The sequence below is a fragment of the Bubalus bubalis genome, chromosome 18 (assembly GCF_019923935.1).
Source record: "Bubalus bubalis isolate 160015118507 breed Murrah chromosome 18, NDDB_SH_1, whole genome shotgun sequence".
NCBI classification, from domain to species: Eukaryota; Metazoa; Chordata; class Mammalia; order Artiodactyla; family Bovidae; genus Bubalus; species Bubalus bubalis.
The window spans coordinates 31,225,629-31,239,406 of NC_059174.1; positions in this window are offsets into that span (position 1 = coordinate 31,225,629).

Below are 13,778 nucleotides of genomic sequence, written 5' to 3' on the forward strand. Positions count from 1 at the left end.
CACCAGTGTGTACACCAAAACACACTTGATATTCACAGGAGAAAGGTTAAACCACAGCTGAGGTTGAGCCCCTTCCAGTTAGCACAACAGAGCTACATGAGAGCACATTCCAGGTTAATCTATAAGAAGAAGAGAAATTCAAATGCAATGCAACTATAAGGTCAATCTATATATTGTAATTGCTAGTTAAGAGAAGCACACTTTAATGGTGATAGGGAAAGAATTGGGATGTTCAAATGTTGAGACTTAAAATGTAATGACATTTGCAGAATTCTGTTCCTGTGAATTGACCTTCAACAGGATTTTATCTATTTAACTTTTGGCTAAGCTTTTAATAAATCATTCATTTGTTCAACACGGATTTATATGTCACATTTCTTACTTGGCATCATTGACTGTGTATACAAAAGAATGCTTACTATGGGCAAATACTCTTTCTGACCCTTAATCCCTCTAACCCATTCCAAACCTGTCATTCCTCATTCTTTCCTTTCAAAGAAAAACTATTATTAGCTATTCACCTGGCTAATAAAGCATTTCCTTTTGCATCTTTTCTTTCCTTTATACCACACACCTAAAATATCTACAAGTCATGCCCACATGTCTATTATTATTTCCTGATCCCAAGATACTATCTCACTTTTGGTGCTTGAAAGCCTCCTGAATAGTTTCTTCCCTCCATTCTCATTGCTACTATGTTCCATTCTTTACACAGAAGCAAAAATAAGTTTCTTCTTTAAGAAAAGAAATTATAATCCTCTTTTGCTTAAACATTCAATGTTTTGCTCAACAAAGTAGAATAAAATCCAAATTCCTTTTGTTGGTTTGCATATTTATTTTGTCTACTTTTCCCTCATAATATCATACCCCCTCTTTTTGACATTACTCTTAAGCTATACTCACATTATTCTCTTTATTACACAAATCAAGCTTATTTTTAATCTGGGGCCTTTGCAACAGTTCTTCCCTTTGCTGTAATTCTTTTAATTAAATTCGGTATGATTGAGCTCCCTTTAAAGATCTATGCTTAGATAGTATCTTTTTAGAGAGATTCTCTTGGCTATTCAAATTCAAATCTTGACTATTACCCAAGACTCTCTTGGCTAATCAAACTTGGCAATCCTTATCGCTTTATTTACTGCATAGCATATTTTCATACTAGTGAACAAAGAAGAAAATGACACAAACTCATTTATTGCCGGTCTACCAATTCTAGATTGTAAACTCCTTGGGAGTGAAACCATGTTTGTCTTATTCCTGCTGTGCAGGAATATGATAGTCATAATGTTTTATAGAGATGGAAGTGAATTAATTATACTTGGAATTTTCAAGCAACATTTAAGAGGGAAGATGATTCTCAATCAAGATATTGATGGACACATAGGAATGTATTTGGAAGAATAGGATGAGAGGGAGATACTCTGAGTAAAATGACTTTCATAAAAGCAAAGTATTGCACTTTCATAAAAGCAAAGTCTGAAATTGATGGAGCATAGTGTGAACAAGAGGTGCCAAATGGTGACGGTGCAAGAACAATGTGTTGGATAATGGAGGATTTAGCATTGTTTACTGAAGAATTTGGATCTTACTCTGGTCAATTGTTTCTCAAATTCTTCCATTCATGTATTTCTAATAGATGATGAGCTAGAATACATATCCTCTGGGGACTAGAGATATAGTCCAAAATGCCTCCAATAACATTGTTTGTTTTATACAATGTCCTACTTTAGCTTAAAATGTGTGTGAATGTCAAAAAATAAATAAATAAAAATTTTAAAAATGTGTGTGAATGTCATATTCTAACCATTTTGATTAGTTTTTATACAAAATAAATATTGTGTTCAAATATTTGAAAAAATAAATTCAGTATCAATTCCTTATCCTGTACTGTGGATATCCTTGGCAGACCACTGTACCCCTAGTGTTTGGGCACTCTAGTTAAAGTGATAGCTAACAAACAGCCTATCATGGGGGGTGGTCTTTAAAATATGAGTGGTGAGATCACATTTGTGATTTAAAAAGATCACTCTAGCTGAGAATGTGGAGGCTATATTACAGGAAAGAAATAAATGGGCATTCAATAAATATTTGTTGCATTGCTCTAACTCTCACCAAAGCCAAGTTTCCACAATCATATGCAATAACATTTGTATGGTTTATCCAGGTTCCAATACTTTCTCTTGAGAAATACACATAGGGCTCTAACCTAAGTCATCTGAGATCACGGTCTGTGCTAATAAAATGCACTGCAAACTCACTTATTTCCCACTCTACAATCTCAGAATATATAAAACATGATTATCCACCACACCTTTGAACTAATATACAATAGGAGCTTATCACAGAATGAAAAGTTGCCCAATTAAATCATTTCATCAAGCATTCACTTTGAATAGAGTTATGAAATTATTTTGAAAATGAGGATGATCTTTCCAATATGCAAGATTTTTGTCCCAGTTGCAAGATCTCATCAAAGCTGAAGACCAAGACAATTATAGCATTAGGAGTAATCTAAGGGGAGGAGATGTCAGCTCAAAGAACTGAATTTTCTCTTCGTTGATCTTTTTTTTTTTTTTTAAATGGTTCAATTGTTTTCTTTTTATATATATATATATATATTTTTTTAATTTTATTTTATTTTTAAACTTTACATAATTGTATTAGTTTTGCCAAATATCAAAATGAATCCACCACAGGTATACATGTGTTCCCCATCCTAAACCCTCCTCCCTCCTCCCTCCCCATTCCATCCCTCTGGGTCGTCCCAGTGCACCAGCCCCAAGCATCCAGTATCGTGCATCGAACCTGGACTGGCAACTCATTTCATACATGATATTTCACATGTTTCAATGCCATTCTCCCAAATCATCCCACCCTCTCCCTCTCCCACAGAGTCCATAAGACTGTTCTATATATCAGTGTCTCTTTTGCTGTCTTGTACACAGGGTTATTGTTACCATCTTTCTAAATTCCATATATATGCGTTAGTATACTGTATTGGTGTTTTTCTTTCTGGCTTACTTCACTCTGTATAATAGGCTCCAGTTTCATCCACCTCATTAGAACTGATTCAAATGTATTCTTTTTAATGGCTGAGTAATACTCCATTGTGTATATGTACCATAGCTTTATTATCCATTCATCTGCTGATGGACATCTAGGTTGCTTCCATGTCCTGGCTATTATAAACAGTGCTGCGATGAACATTGGGGTACACGTGTCTCTTTCCCTTCTGGTTTCCTCAGTGTGTATGCCCAGCAGTGGATCTTATTCTCACCAATCAAAAGGCCTCATCACTTGTAGCTTGTCTTTTTGTTATTTTTGTTTTTTAACCTCAGGACCTTTTTCTCCAAAGTGATTTCCTTGATGATCACTTAAAAAGAACTCCATTGGATCCGAACTGAGTTGCTGTTTTAGGGAAAAAACAAAAACTGCTTGATGCAAACTATCTGGAGTTGCATGAGGATAATCATTTCCAGGTGGGGAAGAAGCCAAAAGAGGCTGAAGGCTTAGAGGGGAGAGGCCTGGGATTACTTGAGGTGATCTTGGAGAGATTAGAAAGCACTTTTTCCTATAGCAAGTACTGTAGACACTGTGGAGCTGGTAGGACAGGTGGTATGAGGCGTTCCGTGTGGCTTCCCCAGGGATTTTATGAAATACAGAGAAAAGAAGAAATAACTTGGACAGTGATGGGTAAGGATGCAAGGCTTTTTTACAGCACCCCGAGAGAATCCAAAATCTACCCTCCCCCTTTTCTCTATTAGGCTGGCTACTTCTCACTTTGAATGCTTTTTCTCTTACATATAATGTACATTATAGTCCCTACTGTTCAGGATGTTTTAAGTTTATTCAAAAGAAAGTGCCTAATGTACCAGAACTTTAAAATGACCTAGACATTCTTCATGTTCCACTAAAATTGAATAAACTTTAGATGGGATTATTCCCTGACTACAGGTCACTGACCTCCCTTTACTGACAGCATTTACTTTAGAAAATTTTCAATTGTAAAGTCTTCTTCCATCCCTGTGAAACGTAAATCTTCTCCTTGCCTCTTGCCAGTTTTACAACCCTGGGATGTCATTCTCAAGGACCTGGAAGTCAATCCTTGAAATGATGTAATCATCAAGGAAAGTAGTGTCCCTGTTCCCTGTCTCTATGGTAGGAAGGGGCCTAACTTTGAAAGTGACAATTAACAAACATGGATGACTTGCTCACACTGGCCAAGCTCCCCTCTGAAATCCTCCAGTACTTTTCCACTAGATCTCCCCAGCCCTCAAAAACCCTTAATCCTTTGTTTCAGCAGAGTTGGGTTCAATCTCCCTTCCCTGCTGCAATAGTCTTGAATGAAGTCTTTATATAACTGTGTCCAGTGCAATTTTTGTATGACAAATGTATATTCATTCCTTGTAATTCAAAAATGTCTACAATTCTATGTAGTGTTTCTTTTAAGAGTTCTACCTGAAAATCAATGGATTTTTACACATTCCTTAACTATGTACAAAGTTGCAGGCATAATTAAAATAAAAGTATTAATCAGAATCAGACATGGTGTCAATAAAAGCAAAGTGGGTATTAGATACATCTGGGCAGTTAGGTAGGTGGCAATTTCATGGGCAATAGTTTCTATTGTGTATTTACCATGAGTCTGTTCAGTGATAATGAATGTAAAATAACTGACTTAATATACGCAAGTAGAAAAGAAAGGGAAAAACATTTTCTTAATATTTGTTTGCATGGGAATATAATGAGTATAGCTGGGAGGATTAATATTTTCTCCTCTGAGTTCCAAAGGAAACAATTTGGATATGACACTACTTATCACCAGTTAATGTAGGATGGTTCGTGCAATAACTAAGAGGACAGAATGAGGAGATGGTAAGGATGCTTCTTAGCATAATAAGGGAAAGGTTAAAGATGAGAAGTTTCTGTGAAATTCAGCACTATTAGAAGTTACCACAAATTCTCATATAGACTCAGTAGAGGTTTGGAAAGAATATTATTTCTCATTTTGGCAAGATATTAATTTAGACACTCTACAAGATAAACTGCTACAGCCTTTGGTGGAAGCTCCCCTGCACAACATCCTTCCTTGACAACTGGCACTCTCATTCCCACTATCTATAAGAGAGCAATTTACCATTTAACCTTCCAATAGCAAGGCCCAAAGGTACACTTTTATTTGCAGAGCAGCAATAACTGGAGACCCAGGTTTGATCTCTGGGTGGGGAAAATCCCCTGGAGAAGGAAATGGCAACCCACACCATTATTCTTGCCTGGAAAACCCCATGGACAGAGGAGCATGGCAGACTATAGTCCATGATCTTGCAAAGAGTTAGACACAACTTAGCAATTAAACCACCACCAATAACTGGACAGATACAAACCACTCCCTAATCACTTAATACCTCAGGATTTGATACTGTAAAGGTATAAGATAAGACTGAATCCTGATTACTTTGATAGGTTGGTTGGAATATTGTAGCAAGGGGAATGAAAAAAATTTAGAAGAGTTCTATGCAAAGTGAAAAAGAAGAAATTAAGAAACAAGGGTTAGGTATCCTAAAGGACTTCAAGATTGAGTCAAGTGTGTAACACAGGTTCCCTCTAAACAAAATCATAAAGGCAACCAATTAAACACTCTGCAAATACCCACCTAAATTTTACTGGGTCTAGGATATGTGTGTGTGTGTGTGTGTGTGTGTGTGTGTATTACTATTAATAGTAACATACTATCAATAGTATTAATGATACTATTAATGTGAACTAGGAAAAGAGAGAACATCCTTCGTTAAGAATCAGTTAAGCTGATATTCTGTTTTTCTATCTGCAAAATGTAGATGGATACTTTTCATAGGAGGTAAAAATAAAAGCAGACAACAGTAAAAATTACATAAGCATCACATTTAATTTTGGAACTGATTAATTCACTCACATATTGGTTAAGCATCTATTATGTAGTAGGCAGGCACTGTCCTTGATTTTGGAGATACATCAGTGAAGATGCACAGTTTTTATCTAGCTCACATGAAGTTTATAATCTAGTAACAGGGGTGGAGATGGATGGGAAGGCTGATAACTTAAAAATTAATAAATATAGAGCATGTTCCCTAGGATTAAGTGCTAATATTTGGAGAAATAGCAAAATGGTCATGCTGCTGCTAAGTCGCTTCAGTCATGTCCGACTCTGTGTGACCCCAGATGGCAGCCCACCAGGCTCCCCCGTCCCTGGGATTCTCCAGGCAAGAACACTGGAGTGGGTTGTCATTTCCTTCTCCAATGCATGAAAGTGAAAAGTGAAAGTGAAGTCACTCAATTGTGTCCGACTCCTAGCGACCCCATGGACTGCAGCCTACCAGGCTCCTCCATCCATGGGATTTTCCAGGCAAGAGTACTGGAGTGGGGTGCTACTGCCTTCTCCAAAAGTAGTCTTAGTGTGTAGAGTAAATGAGTAAAAGAGAGAGTTATAGGAGATAAGGTCAAAGTGTAGAGAAAGACCAGACCCTTATAGGAAAGTGTAAGGATTTTTATTTTACCCAATAGGACAGAAAGTTACTGGAAGGCTGTGCAATGGAAATAACAGATGTGTTTTGTTAATAGAAAGGTCATTCTTGCTTTGGGATTGAAAACAGACCAATGGGTATTGAGAAGAAGAAAAAAGGACAACTAAATTCCATCTAGAGGACATGGGTATTGAGAAGAAGAAAAAAGGACAACTAAATTCCATCTAGAGGACAGAGAATACTATGAGAAGTGGTCAGATACCAAGTAAATTTCAAAGACAAAAGCAGATGATATGATTTGATGATGTATTAAATGCAAGGGGGATAGAATGAGAGAAATTGGGTATGACTTCAAGGGTTATGGTTGAGAAACACCAAATTAAGTTATTATTAACTGAGAAGGGAGATAAGGAGATGGTTTGGAAAGATGAGAAGCCAGGTGTTCAGCTTTCAATAAGGGTAGGAAGTTGGATACACTTGTTTTGAGGTTAGTGACTAGATCCAAATAGGTAAATATTTAGATGTTCAAACACAGTATTTAAAGTCATCATGTTGGATGAGATAAGTCATCTGCTGAGAGTAGGATGAGGAAAAGGATAATAAAGGTTTGAGAAAAGAGGAGTATGATACAGGAGATGGAAGAGAAAATGGACTAGGGGAACACAGTAGGGCTGCCTGGCAGCACTGGAACCTGGTTTGAGTTTCACATGGTGGATTTTAAGTGAGACCATTCAGCATGGTTTTGTGTGTCTCCTTTCCTCCCACATTTACATTAAGCTGCAAGAATGTAGATGAATGAACTAATGTCTGGGCTAAGCAACAGAGTATTCAAAGTCAGGGCCAGGGGGTGGGAATAATGGAGTTGACGGTATAATGATAATGATAATGATCAACCATAGAATCTAAAGTTGAAAGAAGTCAAGTGAGAATGTGAAATGAGAAAAAATTAAAGAACAATACTGTCGAAGAATTAAAAACCTCAGTGGAGTGAAAAATAATTTGAGTTGGTATACTCAAGGGTGTTCAGTAGAATGGACAGAAGTTGAAATGCTTGAAATTTCCATTAAGGAAGGGATGAATATTTTGGTCACATCAAAATCAGTGTTATGAGCATGGATGGCACATGTAAGGTTGAAGGTTAGATTACAGAATAAGTGGAAAAACTGAGAGGCAGGGGTCTTGATAGGATTATTTACACAGGTAATCAGTCATTAAGAATTTTGAGTGCAGTTGGGTTCAGGATAGAGACAGTGAGCCAGGGTTTAATATCTTCAAGCAGTGAAGGGGAATGATGAGTAAGCTGAAGATGACTAACACAGAGGACTAGAGTACAGCTTGACATGATGGCATGATGTTTAAGCTCTGTGGCTTTCAGGGAGGGGATGGGATAATTGCTAGGAAGCAGCCATAAAGTTCACTAAGAACTACTTAATCTTTCTGTCCAGTGGTAAAAGAGATATGAAAGAGGTCATCAGGGAAGATCCTTAAAGGAAAGTGAACTGTTTGGAGGAGAAGTCAAAGATATAGAGAAGACTGCTGAAGAACTGCTGTGGGTTTCTGAAGGAAAAATAAAAATGTTTCAGGTAAAAAAAAAAAAAAAAAAAGTGGACTGCAAGACAGGTTTTTATCTGTTTCTAATACACGTAGAAACTGAAACTCTAAGAAAGTATTTGATAAAAATCATAAAACTTGTACAATTTGAGACAGAATTTAAAGTCCACTATCACTCTAAAGCTCAGGAACTTCTAAAGCCTTTTCTTATCATGATGCAGAAACTATCTAATGCAGTTAGGGAAAGAGCCATTCTAGTGTGGGAATTACCTCTAACCATGTAATGTTCTCTTATTTTCCAGATGTATTCTGCATGATATGTAAGAAACTAGGACATGTCTTAACCAATTCTAAGATATTTCTCAACATTACTATTTTTTGCCTAGCTCATATGGAATATTTGATTATCTTTATGGATCTGCAACACGGTACATAATGAAAATGGACAGAAGTAGAACTGCCTACATTCACATTCCTACTCCAGCTCTTTATTAGATATGAGATTTAGATTAGTCAATTAAATCAATGGTATTAATCAATTAACCTGAGTGTGTTCCCATGTGGTGATATTGGAATAACAATACCTTCCTTGTGGTTATACTAAAATGACTCTGAGAGGGGTTAGGAAAGGAAGTTCAATTCAGTTATTTTCTTTTTTCTTCTTGCTAAGAAATAAATAATACGATTCATTATTAATGGGGAATGTTTTTCCTTATTCTCAGAGACCAGTAGAGGAGGAAGGAAGAAGAGGAATGACAATCTAAAGCTGTTTCTAGACCTTCTGTACCTAGATTTGTGTCCTACTTTGCTGGATCTAGAATAGATGTTCTGTCCTTTAAAAGCACACAGTAAGAAATGTTCAGATATCCAAAGGTAAGCCTAGGGATGAATAGGAAGTAGAGAGGAAATTTATATTGCATAATAGGAGGAGGACTTGAGGTGTGGTAAAATGTTTGAAAACAGGAAATAGAAATTATTGAGAGAGAAAGAGAGAGAGAGAGGACTGAAGCACTGGTGGGGAAAATAATGTAGTTTTATGAATGGGATGTTATGAATGGGATTTTAGTTGTCTGCATATCTCTAATGTAGAATGGCTTATATATATATATATCAAGCTTTTATTAAAGTCAGCTACAAACTCACACCTTATTAGTAGGAGATTTAATCAATTGTTGGGAGAAGGACCAAATCATCTTCTTAAAGCCATAAGTTGTTTAAAGAAGGAGTGCTTAAATTCAACCCGTACCCCTAGCCTTTTCCCTATTCCTCCTTCCTCCCTCCTCTCTACCACTGCTGTGGTCTGAGATCCCTACTCTGGGTTTCCTCGTTATACATACAACCCTGCCCTAAGGGAGTTAACAGCTGCCTCGCATTTCAGGAGTCAACAACACCCAAACAGCTTTATGATGCAAGACTATGAAGAAAAACAATTTAGCCTGATGTTTTCCTACTAAAGATAAAAACATGGGTAAAAGTCTAAAGTTTTGACTAAAGTGAGAGTGGCTCAATCAGATTCCTGAGAAATGGAAGGAAATGGACTGACATTCCTGTGAATGATAGGGGTCTTAGAACAAACAATAAGTACTGCCAAAGAAGAGGAGAGTCAATTTTATGGAAGACTCTGAGGAGTTAGATATTAAAAATGGTAAACATGGAAGCAGTCCGTAAAATTCTCTTTGTTAGTGGGTAATATTCTGTATGTACACATAACCCACCTATAGAAAGAGTTGTGGATAGATATTTGTGTAAAAACTGGGCAGATACATTTCATGCAAAAGGACAGAAATTAATCACTGAAATCACCAAGACTGAATGCTAGAGTCAGCTCCATGTACCCAGCAACAGGTGGTTCTCAGGAACATTAAATGATAAAGTCGAAGAAGAGGGAGCCCTGATAGTGGGCACAAACAAAAATCAGGAAAACACTGAAAGGTGGAGTCTGACCAGTTACATTTTAGGTTGAAAAGTTGATGTATCTGATATTTATGGAGCTCCAGAGTCAATAACAAAATGAAACATGATCATACATTTCATTTGCATGTGGAAAGATAGGTATTTTATTTTGGTACAAGTCAGAAATGTAATTAACAAAACCAGATGGTATACTGGGTAAAGAATCCACCTTCCAATGCAGGAGATCAAAGAGACTTGGGTTCCATCCCTGGGTCAGGAATATCCCCTAGAGAAGGAAATAGCAACCTGCTTCACTATTTTTGCCTGGAAAATCCCATGGAAGAGGAGCATGGCAGGCTACATAACCCTGGAGTCACAAAGAGTCAGACAGGACTGAGCAACTGAGCACAAAGCACAGTTATACGTCTATAGGTTTATAGTAAAGACCACGGTATTCTTTACAGTAAAGAATGGAGTAAGAGATTGCCTGAATTAGAGTTCTGATTTAGAGTTAGTACCTATCTCAAAGGAATATTGTAAGCATTCAATGAGATCATGTAAAATAGTTCATCATAAAATAAGTTCATGTGAAATAGTTCTAGGCACATAGGAGGAACTCATTGAGTTCTGCTTTTATCAATAATAACACTTTGTAACATTTGCCAACCACATTTTTCACTATACAATGGAACTAATACTACCCAAAGTTAGGAAAAGTTTAATTTTATTATATTTTGACCTATTAGTTGGAGATCAGTCTCAATGTCTCTGGGGATAAACAAATACCTCAGTTGGGTTTCTTTCCTCTTCATATGAAAATTGCTTGGAAATATCTGGTGGTGTTGAGCTTGGCCATAAAATTGTTCACACCCAAGCAATTGTTGCTCTGATTAATAAATACATTATCTTTTTTTAAAAAGCTCAGCCTTTTGTATGAACAAACTTTAGAGACCTGCAACATTTATACTAATTAGATTTTTAACAGGAGGTCTTGGTTTTGTAATATTTCACAAGATAGACAGATGTTTCCTTATCCCGTAACAATTGCCCTCCTGGGCAATTAGTCATCAACCATGAGACTTCTAATACTAGCACTTTTTTTTTTCAGCTTTTGGTATAGGGCATTTAAACAAGTTATTAATGTTTATTAATTTGCACTTTCAGAAAAAGAAATGTAAGAGGGCTTCTGAGTAGTAGAAGATATGCATATTCAGCTGTTTTATTGATATTAGGTACTTGTGTATCTCCTTATTTAACTTATATGCAGAGTACATCATGAGAAACGCTGGGCTGGAAGAAGCACAAGCTGGAATCAAGATTGCTGGGAGAAATATCAATAACCTCAGATATGCAGATGACACAACCCCTATGGCAGAAAGTGAAGAGGAACTAAAAAGCCTCTTGATGAAAATGAAAGAGGAGAGTGAAAAAGTTGGCTTAAAGCTCAACATTCAGAAAATGAAGATCATGGCATCTGGTCCCATCACTTCATGGGAAATAGATGGGGAAACAGTGGAAACAGTGACAGACTTTATTTTTTGGGGCTCCAAAATCACTGCAGATGGTGACTGCAGCCATGAAATCAAAAGACGCTTACTCCTTGGAAGGAAAGTTATGACCAACCTAGATAGCATATTGAAAAGCAGAGACATTACTTTACCAACAAAGGTCCATCTAGTCAAGGCTATGGTTTTTCCAGTGGTCATGTATGGATGTGAGAGTTGGACTGTGAAGAAAGCTGAGTGCTGAAGAATTGATGCTTTTGAACTGTGGTGTTGGAGAAGACTCTTGAGAGTCCCTTGGACTGCAAGGAGATCCAACCAGTCCATCCTAAAGAAGATCAGCCCTGGGTGTTCTTAGGAAGGAATGATGCTAAAGCTGAAACTCCATTACTTTGGCCACCTCATGCAAAGAGTTGACTCATTGGAAAATACCCTGATGCTGGGAGGGATTGGGGGCAGGAAGAGAAGGGGACAACAGAAGATGAGATGGCTGGATGGCATCACCGACTCGATGGACATGAGTTTGGGTGAACTCCGGGAGTTGGTTGGAGAAGGCAATGGCACCCCACTCCAGTACTCTTGCCTGGAAAATCCCATGGACGGAGGAGCCTGGTAGGCCACAGTCCATGGGGTTGCGAGGAATTGGACATGACTGAGCAACTTCACTTTCACTTTTCACTTTCATGCACTGGAGAAGGAAATGGCAACCCACTCCACTGTTCTTGCCTGGAGAATCCCAGGGATGGGGGAGCCTGGTGGGCTGCTGTCTATGGGGTCGCACAGAGTCGGACACGACTGAAGTGACTTAGCAGCAGCAGCAGCTGGGAGTTGGTGATGGACAGGGAGGCCTGGCATGCTGCGATTCATGGGGTCGCAAAGAGTCGGACACGACTGAGCGACTGAACTGAACTGAACTTACTCTTAGACATATTAACCTGTATTCCAAATTGGAATCATAGGGATGAGATGCAAATTAAGAACACTTAGTTTATTAATGTTATACAGCTGAAGAAATCAAGAGTGTGTGCCACGTAATGACCACTAATTTAGCCACAAAGACCAACACTACTGGGTTACTGTTTTCATGCCTCATGTAGATTGTTTCCTACATAGAATATCTTTGGTTCATGCTTTTATTATGCAGTTGACTCACTATTATCCCCATTTGGCACATGAGAGATTTAAATTTATAGAGTCCAAATACTTTACCTCAGGCACACATTTATGGAAAGTATACCCAGATTTGAATCCCAAACTTCTAGTTCTGATATGCTTTCTACTACCTCTATTCTGAATCACTTAATGTATGTGAATGAATGCTTTTACTGGTGATAGTTGGAACTGTCAGCAATTCAACAGGAAACAGATGCTATGCTCAAATTAGGATAATTTCAGGAAAGTTTATCTAAAAATGGACCATATATTGGAGTGTGGGTGGTAGGATAACCACAACGAATGTTGCAAAAACCTGGGCTAGTAATAGGAGAGCTGTTACTATCCCTGGATCTGAAGAGACAAAGGAAACAAGCAGTAACTGAAATATGGAATTGTGTTACAAAGCTCACCTTGGGAAAACCAAGGACCTTGAGCAGAGGACAAAGCAAGCTCAAGATAACCCTGCAAAAAGAAATCCGGGGACCTAAATCCACTCAGTTTCTTTTCTACCTCTTGTCTCCTGCCAGGCTCCCTAATGTCCTAATCCAGCCCCAGAATCATAGACAAGGGAGCTCATTGATGTACTTCATACAAGTTTCTGCAATAGGCAGTGGGGTAGAGAATAGAAAAAAATCAGAGGTGAAGCTAATAGACATGAGAGGATTGTTTATGTTGAGCTAAGTGTGATCTGAAGCAAGGCTGCCTGTTTCAAAATAGTTTTTTAAATAATATCTCTGATCTTGTGTCTCAAAACTCAATTTTGAAGACAATTTTTGATTAAATAACATGGTCATCGTTAAACAAAAGACAATATAACTGTATGTGTGTGTATGCGTGTGTATACACACATACACATGCATACAGGTGTTCATGCATGTGAAGTCGCTTCAGTTATATCTTTGGGACTGACCCTATGGACTGTAGACTTCCAGGCTCCTCTGTCCATGGGACTCTCCAGGCAATAATACTGGAGTGCGTTTTCATGCCCTCCTCCAGGAGATCTTCCTGACACAGGGATGGAACCCTTGTCTCTGTATCTCCTGTATTCTGCATTGGAAGGTGACTTTTTACCTGTATATATATATATATATGTGTGTGTGTGTGTGTGTGTGTGCATGCATATGTATATATCTGGAGCGCGGAACCCGCCATGCTTGCTAATTATGCCTGGGCTTCT